General features: G+C 41.9%; 1 protein-coding gene across 7 annotated transcripts in view; it reads left to right on the top strand.

The window, feature by feature from the left end:
• The window catches only part of CASK (calcium/calmodulin dependent serine protein kinase), a 4132188-nt gene that overhangs the window by 4048638 nt on the left and 70209 nt on the right, over positions 1-13341 (top strand). The window lies entirely within an intron of this gene.

The following is a 13341-nucleotide window of genomic DNA, read 5'->3' as shown; positions in this document are numbered from 1 at the left end:
GTCACTCCACAACAAGTACAAATACGATTCTGTCATTGTCCATGTTGGAGTGAATGACTTGAGACATACCTTCCTGGGCTACATGAAAAGAGACAGGGAAGAGCTGTTGGATCATGTGGCCCAGGCTGGTATGGCCTTAGCCCTGAGTAGCATCCTGCCTTCACCCAGAATGATACCACAGTATAAGGACAAAATGATTAACTTCAACAATTGGCTAAGCTTCTGGTGCCATTCAAAGGGGATCCAGTATTTGTCTGCCTGGGAAGACATGATCGACAAACCACAATGCTTTGCCAGAGATGATCTGCACCTATCACCCCTGGGATTCAGGTTACTGGCTAAAGCTCTAAAGGTTCAAAGGACAAAACCACCACCATAACAGATACAAGCATGCAAAATCTGAAGGTAATGCTACTCAATGCTAGAAGTCTAAACCCTAAAATGCACTCTCTCGAGGCGCTCCTAAAAATGGAGAATATCGATATCTGTGCAGTAACTGACACCTGGTTCAAGGCTCCAGAGAGCACCCCTGCAATACCAGGCTACAACTCCTACCACACTTTGCGGCCACAAAACCAAGACCGAAACACTAAAGGTGGAGGAGTGTCCATATTCACCAAGAATATTCACACCTCCAGGCTAGTTGCCCAACAGAATGCATCTGAAATTCTCCAGGTGCAACTAACACTGGGTAAGACTGCAATCGAAATTGTAGCTTGCTACAGATCCCCCACCATGCCACAAGATTCTCGCTACACCTTTCTAAACATACAGGAAAATATTAAGATACAACCAAATGCCCTAATACTGGGTGATTTCAACTACCCTGCCATTAGCTGGGACAACTACTCGGGTACCAACACCTTTTCCCAACGGTTCTTGGAATTCATAAATTCCAACGCCCTGGATCAACTAATTCATTGTTCCACCAGGGGCTCCAGTATCCTAGACCTGGTCATTACCAACATGGGAGATAGATGCTCCACACCAGTGGCCACCCCCTCATTGGTCAGGTCTGCCCATAAGCAAATCACCCTTGACATCCACATCCCACCCCCCACCCCCAGTAAGGAAACCTCCATAAAAAAGTCAGAAGTGACAGACTTCATGACACCCATGCAGACGGGATCTGAAAGTTCGACTGCTGAATCCTACAGTAAGGCACTGTACGAGCATATCCACTCGTCAATGAATTGTGCCATCCCAAATAGAACCAAGATGCTCTCCTCCAAATCTGGTGGTCCCCTGCTATAAACAAACTATACAACAGAAGGAAGAAACTGTTGCAGAAAAGAAGAACATCCAGGATGCAAAAAACTCCCTCACCAGCCTCAGTAAGAAGCTGAGATCCCTTATAAAATCCTCAAAAGCTAGTTACAAAAATAAAATTGCCAAAGATTCCAATTACAGCCACAAGGCATTCTATAGTTATGTCAAGAATCTAAATGGCAATGCTCAGAGCTACAACAGAATGGCAGTAAATATACTGATCCCAAGGATATTGCCAATATCCTGGCAGATCGATTTAGTGCCAACTTCACCCCCCTCTCACCCCCTAAAGGGCCCATCTCAATACAAAAAGATTGCCAATTCCGGTAATCACTGCCACACAGGTGGAAACCGCACTCTCCAAAGCTAAGAATACAGCATCCATGAGACCAGATGACATCCCGGGCTGTGTACTACATGAACTACAAAATGAACTGGCACCTTACCTAAGTGTCATGTTTAATCATAGCCTCATCTCAGGCTTCATGCCCACTGAGTGGCGCACAACTACAGTTATCCCACTCCACAAGGGGGGATCCACCATCCCATCAGTCTGATGAGCCTGATCTGCAAGGGCATGGAATGCATTATCATGAAACTTATAAACAAAGACATTGGCAACCTTCAAACACTGGACCCCACCCAGTCTGGGTTTGTGAAGGGCCGATCTTGTCTCCTGAAACTGATTGACTTCTTTGAATCAGTCTTCAGAGCTGTGGATGAGGGTAAGGCGGTCCACACAGCCTATCTGGACCTTGCCAAGGCCTTTGACGCTATCCCCCACTCTAGAATCGTAGATAAACTTACTAAGCTGGGCATAAATCCCTACATCACTCGATGGCTTGCCAACTGGCTTACTGACAGAACCCAAACTGTAAAATTAGCCGACTCCAAATCCAGCTACAGACAAGTGACAAGTGGAGTACCTCAGGGTTCAGTCCTGGGACCACTCTTGTTTGGCATCTACTTCTTTGAGGTATAGGCCAACACTAAGGGACTCTGGCTAACAAAGTTCACAGATGACTGCAAACTGGGAGCCATTATTGAATCCCCAAATGATGTGGATATTCTACAAAAGGGCCTTACAGAAACAGATGCCTGGTGCCAGAGCCATGGGCTCAAGCTTAATGCCAAGAAATTTATAGTTATCCCTTTTGGAAAAAAACATGTACCCATGAATTACCACATAGGTGGCAGTACACTAAACATTGAAAGTGTGATGAGAGACTTAGGGACACAGGTGGACAGTGGTCTCACCTTCGATAACCACATTGCCACAACAGTCAGGAAATCCTTCTATGTGGCACACTTCATCACTAAGGGCTTTTCATCCAGAAAAAAGGAGGTCATTGTCCCACTGTACTCATCCCTCATTAGACCCATTATAGAGTATAACGCCCCGTTTGGTATGTACCTCACAAGACATCTGCAACAGCTGGAAAGGCCACAGAAATACCTCACTAAAAGAATCACAGGTCTAAAGCAGATGCCATATGCTGACCTTCTAAAAAAAAACTCCAGCTATACTCTGTGGCATATCGTCTACTCAGAAGCGATCTCTGCTTAACGTACAAGGCCATGTCAAACCCTGAGCTGTTGGACATGCTCCACTTAAAGAAATCCCAATCCCTCAGAGCCACATGCTCCAGGGATCTAAACCTTGTCATCACAATGAACAAAACATGCTGGAGGAACAGGTTCCTGACTCTCCATGCTCTGCAGTAGACTACCCATACATAGGTTCATAGGATCATACTAAGCTATCTGCCCTGAGGCAATTATAAGCCTAGCCCGATTCTGTATGGCTTACGCCACCCCTTGATTTGAGTAAACTGTGCCCTTTTTAAGGTTTAGTTTACTGTGCCTCTGTCTAATAGTGACACGGGAGTAATCCCTGGGACAAACCTACGATCCCCATCCACCTATCGAGATTTTTCTTGAAGAGATTCAGTGAGGTGCTCTGCCTCACATGAACTGGAATTCTATTCCAGAGCGAAGGGAGCCTCTGGGTTATGAACCTGTCCCTCCAGCAAGTTCTATTTATTTCTGTGCTGAGGTTCAAGTCCCTCGAGCGTGTGGCTCTAAGGGATTTTGATTTACTGAGGGATTTACTGAGGTGGAGCATGTCCATTAATTCTGGATTTGACATAGCTTTGTATGTCAGGCATAGATCGCCTCGAAGTAGGTGGTATGCAACTGAGTAGAGCTGGAGTTTTTTTAACCGAGCAGCATATGGCATCTGTTTGAGACCCTTGATCCTCTTGGTGAGATACTTTTGGGGTCTTTCTAATTGCTGCAGGTGTCGGGTAAGGTACATCCCAAAAGGGGCATTGTATTCTAAGATGGGCCTGATGAGGGATGAATAAAGGGGCACGATTATCTCTCTTGATCTAGATGTGAAACCCTTTGTGATGAGGTGAGCTATGTAGAAGGTCTTTCTAACCACTTTGGCAATGTGGTTTTCAAAGGAGAGATTGCTATCAACTTGGGTCCCCAGGTCCCTAATAACTTTCTCTGTACTTAATGGTTTTCTGCCTATGTGGTAATTTGTGGGTACATTGTTTTTGCCAAAGGGTATGACTATACATTTTTTGGCATTTAGCTTTGAACCATGGCGCTGGCGCCAGTTATCTGTCTCTGTGAGACCTTTTTGAAGGATGTTTGTGTCAGCTGGAGAGTTGATTATGGCACCCAGTTTGCAGTCGCTCGAACTTGGTGAGCCATAGTCCTCCCACGTTTGCCTGTACCTCGGAAAAGTATATACCGAACAAGAGTGGTCCGAGGACAGAACCCTGTGGGATGCCACTTGTGACCGGTTTCGAGTCTGACATGGCTCCAGCAACTCTCACTCTGTGGGTTCTGTCTTTGAGCCAGTTTGCGACCCATCTTGTGACATAGGGGGTTATATTTAAGCTGGATAGCTTGTCTATGATGCCCGAGTGGGGTATTGTGTCAAATGCCTTTGCAAGGTCCAGATAGGCTGTGTGGACTACCTTCCCTTCATCTATGGCTTTGGTGACTGTTTCGAAGAAGTCAACCAGGTTCAAAAGGCAGGATCTGCCCTTGACAAGTCAAGCAAAGCACCTCCTTGGCCCTATTCAAAAGGAACCTTGATGATTGGATGGGAGATAGGAAATTCACCCCGGGGATCATGTCAGTTGCCCTACTAGACAGAGGTCCAGGGAAGTAAATATTGTGGGAAGAAATATCCAGGGAGTTGTTATGGCTAGGCTTGTATAGGCCCTAGGGCCAGTAGCCTAGTACCAACCTATGAACCTAAGTAGTGAATATAATAACAGAGATAAACAACTAGAAAAGGGTAGGATCAAATTACATAGGGAAAATGGGAATTGTGGGAATGATACATGCAGCGGGGAATGAGGTTTAAGAGAATGCAGGACTTGAGTGAACTATGTAATGTTTTACTGCCAATGACTGGATAAATGTGTAATGTTTGCAACTACAATTCTGCCAGTATGGTTTGTGATGTATAATGTTTGCAACTAAAATTATATCAGTATGGTTTGTTTTCATTTATAGAAATGTATAATTGCCTATGTCATACATGATAACTTAATAAAGATGTTTCTTGTTTAAAAAAATGCAAAAAAAGATTTTAACTATTGAGATAAAGGCTTACTTAACATAACCATCTGTGTTGCTAGGAACATTGCTACAGGAGGGGTTCTTATCTTTCTATCCCTAGTGCTGTATTTCTGAGGATCTATTGTTCTTGTGTAAGTATTTAGCTTTGGGCCACAGAGCATTGTGCTTTGACAAGAGCCCGAGTTTTACATTTTTACTTGCTGCATTTCTAGATTTTGTTGCGTCATACTTTTGTTTTTGGCCATTGAGCCCCCCTCCCACCTGCACCAGTTGGTGCATTTATTCTCCCATCCTCAAGTCTGAGAGACCTAGGCTGCAACTGTTTCTCTTATGACAAGGGATAAACACTAGAGTTGACGCCACTTTAAGGCCTAACCTCACTGAGTATGCCCATTAGCAGACTGCAGGACTCAACATTCAGTGAGCCTCAGTGAGGGCATGTCACTCTCTTCTGTAAGTGATGTACACCTCAGGAGGCTCTATGTGCCTTAAAGCAGATCCTCCTATGAAGTGTCCAGTTTTCATCACAAATTCTACTTTAGAAGTGTTTCCTGGTGTTGAACTGAATGCCCCCCTCCCCCTGAGAAAGAAGAGTAGGTATAACCTTATTCCTCTTTCTCACATACGCATTGCTGGTTCCTCCAGTTCATGGACCACTAATTGACCCAAGTCATCTGGGTCATTGTAGATCCTTATCCATCTGAGCCAGAAGGGCTTACGTGTTCTGCCATAAATGTTTATATGACTTAGAAGGATAAAGCCCTAACAACAGCCCAGGCGACCCAGGTTCAAGTAGAGCCTAGGTCATCTGAGGCACTGGCAGGAAGGAAGGGAGGGATGGATGGGCATTCATGAAAGATGCTTCCTGACTGGAGACATGATCCATAGAAGGGAGTAGCCTTTGGATGTTGTTGATAAATGTAAGGGAGGGGTGGTGGGGAAACAAGAGTAGGTCATAATGTAAACCCGTCCCTGCAGCAGAAGCAGTTGCTGGCACTGCCCTCCAGGATGCCCTCAAAATCCATTCTGGCTCCAGATAAATTAGAGAGGTCTGGGGAGGAAGGGGTAGCAAGTAGACTCGACAATGGATGGGAGCACTAGGATGGACAGAATGGTTGAAGCAGGGAGACTGAGAAGCAAAAAAAGTAGTTTTTGTGCACTAGTTTGTGCCTGTGTGTGTATGACATAAAAGAACAGTCACAGCAAGGCTAGCCACCTGATGCTATGATGATTGATTGGTGCTGAATGATTGTCATTGTATAAGTGACACCTGACTCCTTGTACAGAAATGTGGAAAAAGGGGTTGTGGATGGATGTTATCTCCATTCCACAGAGGGGTTATTGCTTTTCATGTAATGAGTCTTTATAGCAGCAGTTTGTCTGCAAACCAAAAGCTTCAGTTTATTGTGTTGAAGAGACAAAAAGACAAACTGACTTTTTGAACATTTTATTTCTTATTTGGTAATCAAAAACTGTCTCGTGGGACTAATACAGCATAATTTTAATTCCTGTTAATTTTGCAGATGATAAAAGGAAGGTAGTTGTAGCTCCCTATTCAAAACAATGTCAGGCACAGAATTTGGATTTGTAGCCAGTGCACCTCTATCCTTGTGGAGCATACCTCTCAACTGTACAGATTTTTGCAGGATGTCTAGATTTTGACCAAATAGTTTTGGTCTGTTTCTCATAAAATTGTCTTTTTCTGGCAAATCATTGAGAGTCAAAATCAGGAAAATAAAGATAGACATTTGAGTTTCAGACTTCATACCCTTCGGAAAATTCATGCTAATGCAAAATATGTTATTCTGTCAACTTTCTAAGTTTGTTAGAGCAATATTTAAAAAGTGCCCCCTATGTTTGGGCCTTTGTCCCCCCATTATTTATGGCTTTGTCCAGATTCTTTGCTCTAAGAGGTTGAGATGTAAGTTGTGGAGCAACATAAACAGTGTTCTCAAAATGTAAGGCCCATATGTTTGAAGCTGTTCTAGATAAAGGCAAAAGTGAAAGTCAGATTAGTTTGTCTGGACTTCTCAGGGGAGTTAGGTGAATTAGTCCTAGTAAATATCTTCATGGGATGCTGGGAAACTAGAGTAGGGCTCTCTTGAAGGTGAGCTGACAGAGCAATGGAATGAGACTTAAGGAATGATGATTATATTCATTCAGCTAGCAAATGTAAAAGATAATAAAGTACCTTCAAAAGCTGTGCATGAAGAGGCACTGTACACTTGTCTTGATATTAATTCCATTCAGAAAGTTAAGAATGTCTTGTAATGGTGACCTTAACTACTCGGCAGGAAAAAGTTGCTTATTAGGAACCCAAGACATCACTTTCAAACCGTAAGATGAAAGCACCTCAAATGCTGAATCTTGGACCTTTCTTTCTTATTGGGGAAGAGGTCCTTCTCTAAAAGGAGGCTATACCATTGTTGATTTGGCTAGTAAAGTCATCTATAATCATGAAAATCATCTAAACTTTTCCCTTTTTGCTTTTAGATTGACCTTTCGAGTCAAGGGAAGTGGAACACACACAGTGAATTCTCTGCTGTGTTTTCACTGGATCATCCTGCAGAAGATTTAAGATTTGAGCATTCTTTTGAAGTGCATAAAAAAATTCAAGCCAGGTAGTCTCATTTTAAATTTTGAGAATTCTTTGGTTTGAGTTACCACTCATGGTCTGATAAAACCACTAGAATGAGACACTACTTACTGGCTTATGTACTGCTGTATGATTAATCTGCAAAACTGGTATGATCTAGTACTGCCTTGCTTGTTTATGTATGCTTTTCCAGTGGCCATCTTTAGAACTTTGTGAGAAGACAACTCCTGAATGTCTTGATCCCCAGCAATGTGACTACCATATTTAGATAAGTGTAGCTTTGTCTGATGAGGGCATTGTCCCCTTGCACTATCAGCAGCAGAGTGATCAGTCTTCAGATTCTGCGAGGAGGAATGATTCAGGGAAGTTTGCCTTTCCGGAAGGCTATAGTCACTTTCACTTAAGCTTCTAGACCACTGAAAGCACCAGTGGAAACTCCAGACATGGAAATTCCTAAAACAATTTCCAGAACTTTTTGTTGTAATGTTGCAGCCTCTTCATATGAAGTATAATATTCTGAATCATCATTTTTAAAGACAGCATATGATTGCTAGTGCCTGAAACATTCTGGACAACAAGGTACATAAGAAGAGCTCAGGACACTGAAGTAATGATACCAGAGCCAGTATCTTCTAGGTTTTTTTGTTGGACCTTGACTGGCACACCTTCTATTTTTTTTTCCTGTGTGTGACCATATCTGACTGTCTTCAGATTACCTTCAGATTAGAAGTCTAGAAATGGAATCACCATTTTCAAATTCTCCATCTATCATATGGAATAAGTTTTAATTAACAGCCATCCGGAGAAGGATAAAATATAACTCTCCTTTTCTTTGAAAGGCAAAATAGGCAGTAGTATCACCTGGAAAACACACTGGCCAGTGTTATAGGTTGAAAAAATGGAGTACAAACTAGGAATGTTGCTTCTCCACTTGGAATCTGAAGAACTTCCTATGAGAGTGGAAAAAGAACATTACTAATATTTTCTCTTCCAATAAGTGGGGACTTCCTTACTTCTTTCAGAATAATAACTTGGAAGAAAAATGCAGAAAGTTTGATAAATTCACTTTTTTACTTTACTCTCTGACCTTTTAATAACAGGCATTGCGTATTAATGGATGATGCATTGGTGCAGCAGTTAGTGTTGTCGCTTCACAGCAATAAGTTCTCTGGTTAGATTTTCGGCTAGGGTGCCTTCTGTGCAGTGTCTGCATGTCCTCTGTGTGTTTTCATGGGTTTCCTCTTACATTCCAAATACATACATCGGGAACATTTCTCCTTGGGCCTCTGTTGAAAATGGGCTCTGTCCCAGTCGGACTTTCCCAGTAAACAAATGTTAAATAAATAAAATAAATAAATAATGCAGGCCAAAATAGGTATTAGTGCATGGTAAGTTGTGGCGTATTTGGCTGAAGCTTTTCATTTGCAGTGTTCATTACCTTGAACAAGTCACTATCAAGAGTTTTTAAACCACCATACTCCTGCTCCCATAGCCGGCCTTAGGCATAGGCCAATTAGGTGGCCACCTAGTGCGCCGGTCTAGCAGTGGTGTTTTTCCAGTATTTATTTGTTGTAGGAAGACCAGGATGGGGGCACCAGGTAGTGTGGTGGGGGGCGCCGTGGAGCCCTTTTGCCTAGGGCACCAATTCACCTAAGGCCGCTCCAGCCTGCTTCATAGATAATGGACATGCTGCATAACTGCTGGAAGAATCATTGAAAGTTTTCATGTTGCTGGTAAATGTTATGTCTTAATACCTACTGTCAGCATACTGCTTAGGTTTCCTATCTGTAGCATTAACTTCCTTATTTACTAGCTTCTCACTATCATTTGCTGCAGCTTAGTCCGTCAACATCAAGAAAAATATTCTTAAACCTGAATTCCGAATTTTTAGCAACAAAATAATTTCTCTCTAAACCATTGAAATTTTGGTAAACAGTGTCTGGATGAGCAAAACAGTCCACTTTAAATCTTGAAACGTCTCATGCAGTAAGGAATATTAACACATAAAACTGCATTTCTGTAGCAGAATTATAATACACTCAATAAGTCACTAACCTGGTTTTGTGGTATGGGGAAGGATTACTGACAGTGGCTCAGACAACACAAGTTTGATTCGCAGCTCGTGCAATGGAGGGTGGGAAGTAAAAAAAATCTTGTCCTAGTTTACCCACTCCTGGAGGGAGTATCTGCCTGAGAGTTGACATGTCTCTTGTGATGGGGGCAGTGCTGTAATCACACAGCAGAATTCTGGCATAAGAGCCAATCAAAAATTACAAAGCGAACCCACTTCTACTCAATGTGGAACTGCGGGCTGAGATTTTTGATTGGCTGGTATGCCAGCATACGAGCCAGTCAAATGCTGGTTGCTTGAGTCCCGGATAAAGGGGGTTTTACTGTATTTAAAATCTGTCCCTATTTTCGGGGTGCTTGTTTGTGCCCCCATTATTTTAGGCTTTGTCCAGATTTCTTGTGCTAAGAGGTTGAGAGGTGTGATTACAGTTTATCTGGTATTTAATGGTTGATATTGACCCTCATGGAGGGTAATGTCATAGGTACACCATTGTGTAGATCATTGTATTCAAAGCCATTTAAAGCTACTTATGAGGTCACAGTGAAGGGTACTGTTGTCAGTAAATACAACAAAACAGCAAATTTTATTCTCTGCCACTTGAGTTTATGGGTGTTATTAGCAGAGTGTAGTGAAAATGCTCTAGTTTGGGTCAGAGAGCATTACAATACTAATGTTGTTAGTCATAAAGTAGGCCATAGCTATTTTATGTGGTCTAAAAATACTGTAGTATTTTTCTCCAGTATTTCTGCCAAAGGGCTTAGGTTTGATATGGGTCTATAGTCCTTGTATAGGAGAGAGGTGGTTGTCAGTACGCTCTGTTGACTGATGATTTATTTATTTATTTTACATTTATTTACTGGGAAAGTCCAAATGGACACGGATCCCTTTTCAGTGGAGGCCTGGGGAGAAAAGCTCCAGTTACAAGGATAATGTCAACATATACTAACATACACAGAGTACCAGTTACAGACATTTTATCAGTTAAACAAACATACAGGATACTATATTAATGGCAAATAATACAACAGTAGAAGACATGCATTTCCTTACATGGAAAAAAAGTCCCATCATAGCTCATATTTCTACAGTTACAGTTGAAATAATCGAGAGGTTTATACACATCATATGTAGTTGCCACAAGTGTGATTGAGATGATAAAGAGGGGTATAAACTTAACAGATGAGGTTAATACATCCTGTTATTTAAAGAAAGAGGGTAGAAGATTGTTTGGGAAATCAGGAAGGCCTAACCGGGGGGGTAACAAGAACATAGTCAGGTATCCACTAGGTGTGATTTCAGGAGGTTTTGAATTGTGAGAGAGTGTTGTTAGAAATTATTGGGGTTGGCTGTTTATTCCAAATTTTAGGAATATAGATAGAGAAGAGAGATTTCCCACCCGTATTTTTGGCTTTGGTGGTATGTAGAAGGTGTTGGTTACTGGAGCAAAGAGATTGGGCTGAGGTGTATGGTTGAATGAGTTTTTAGAGAGAAGGCATTTTATCGGGTTGATGGAGAATTTTTTGGACAAAGGTTAGTTGATTAAAGTGTAGAAGCTGTGGGAATTCAAGTCAATTAAGCTGTTTTAGTGCTGTACAGTGATGTGATCTGTGTAAAGCTTCAGTGACAAATCTTGCTTTTTTATTACAGCAGTGTTCAGTCAGTTTGGTTTAGGTCTGTTTTGCAGAGATTGGTTAATACTGGGGGAGGCATAGAGGAGGGTTGATAGGAGGTATGTGCAGGCTATGGTAACTTTTGTGTTATTTGTAAGAAATTGTTTCTATATAGGAGACCTATTTTCTTGTGAACCTTTTTGATGGTTTGAGCTATGTGAAACCTTTTTGATGGTTTGAGCTATGTGAATATCCAATTTCAGGTTGTTAATTTCTGCCCCAAGCAGTTTAGTGTGAGTGCCTGGGGTAATCATAGTTTTGTTCTTGGAGAAGATATTAAATGGGAACATTTGCTTGAAGTCATTCTCTGTTGCTGGAATGGAGGAAAGAGAGGGGACCAAGGCTCAGATGGGTATGTTTTCCATATAACAGAGGGAGGGAAATCCAGTTAGGACTTTTGTCACTGGATGAGTTGGCTTTTGTTATTTTTGTAACTTCCACCACCTTGTGTAATCCTGAGTTGTATGTCTGTGTAAATCATATAGCTGGAATGAATGCAGGCTGATGGGAAGAAATCCTCCTTAAACCATATTTCTGTGCTAGCTAGAATGTGGGGCTCTTCTTGAACTAACCACATTTCAGAAGTAGACCATTTGTTTACATTGGCAGTACTGATGCATGCTGTTTTAAGGTCTTTCCTTCTGATGTGGATTTTGCCGGTGTGTTAAACAGTTGCATCAAGGGCCCAGGATTTAAACTGATTTCACTAGAATGGGCTATTTGAAGAACTGCATGAGATGGTTTAGATAGTAGTCTGTTAAGGAGAAGTGTAATTGTGTTACGCTGCTGTTGTAAAATAACTGGAGTTAGAAATTGTTGTTTGTGTTAACACTGATAAGAGCAGTTTATAAAGATTTGTGGAAGAGATGAATGCTGTTGTATGGTGTGGTTTATCTTGATGTTGGTCTTTGTGAACATTTAGGGTACCTAATAAGAAAAGACATGAAACAGAAGAGCAACTATGGGTACAGTAGAGGTACGGGACTTTAGAATAGCAATATAGTGCTTTGTATAGGACAGCTAGCATTGCATGGATGTCTTCTTGGGTCAATGAGATTACTTGAGTATTGAAGTCTGTTCTTTTGTGGGATTGGAGGGTACTGTGTAGTTGTAGTGTTTGGAGGGGGCAGTAGAATGGTCATGTTAGTATGAGTGACATTTGGAGATGTATTCAAGAGAAGGGACTGAGAGTATGATAAGAGGTGTTGGGAGTATTACTTTAAATCAGTATGTGGGGTTTTAGTGAAGGAGAGGATGAATGTACTTTAAATCAGTATGTGGGGTTTTAGTGAAGGAGAGGATGAATGGATAGTAAAACAGACTACCTGTCTGTCACATAGACGTCTTTCCCTTAGCTGCCACCTAAGGAAACAGCCCCCAAGGTGCAGTGCAAGTCTGCTGTACAGGTTGAGAGGAAGACATAGGACTATTGACGTTTGCCAGTGGAGCTAATAGGTGAAGGAAGGGTTAAGAGAAAAGTATGTTAACCAAAAGTAAAATAGACCGTCCAGTTAGACTTATCTCTCTTAGCTGCTCAGCTGGCGCCTAAGAAAGTAACCCTAATGGTGCAAGGTAGGCCTATCTGCTATCTAGGTTGACAGGAAGGAGGAGTAGGAAGTTTGTAAACAGTGCTATGCTGAAGCGAAGTAAGGGTTGAGAGAAAGTCAGTCTACCTGACAGGCTGAGAAGAAGAAGTAGGACTTAGGGGGTGGTAAATAGAGCTGTTTTAAGGTGAAAAAAGCTATGGCAGTGCATCAGCCTTATGTGTGGCGTCTGCATATCTTTTCTGTGAGTTTTACCAGGACTTTGGTTTCCTTCCACATCCCAGTGTCATGTTGACAGGATAAGTGGTAATACTGGATATTGTCCGTAGGTATGCATGTGGTGCGTATATGTTCTACAATACATTAACATGATGCCTAGAATGTGTCTGTGCCTTACCCCAGTTATATGGTGAGTACAACCTTGATCAGCAGAAAGTAAGTATCCGAAAATAAGTAAATGTTATCCACTGACATTGTTGTAAACATCTAAGGCATACCCTTTATTAGAAGGGCTGATCATAATGTTCCTACTTGTCTTCAGGCAGTCCTTCTGTTGATGATGGTCCCCCTTAGTTGATCAAAAAA

The sequence above is a fragment of the Protopterus annectens genome, chromosome 5.part0, assembly GCF_019279795.1.
Source record: "Protopterus annectens isolate FY-2018-M chromosome 5.part0, PAN1.0, whole genome shotgun sequence".
Taxonomy (NCBI): Eukaryota; Metazoa; Chordata; order Ceratodontiformes; family Protopteridae; genus Protopterus; species Protopterus annectens.
The sequence above is the reverse complement of the archived record's forward strand: the minus strand, read 5'-3'. Positions and strand labels throughout refer to the sequence as shown.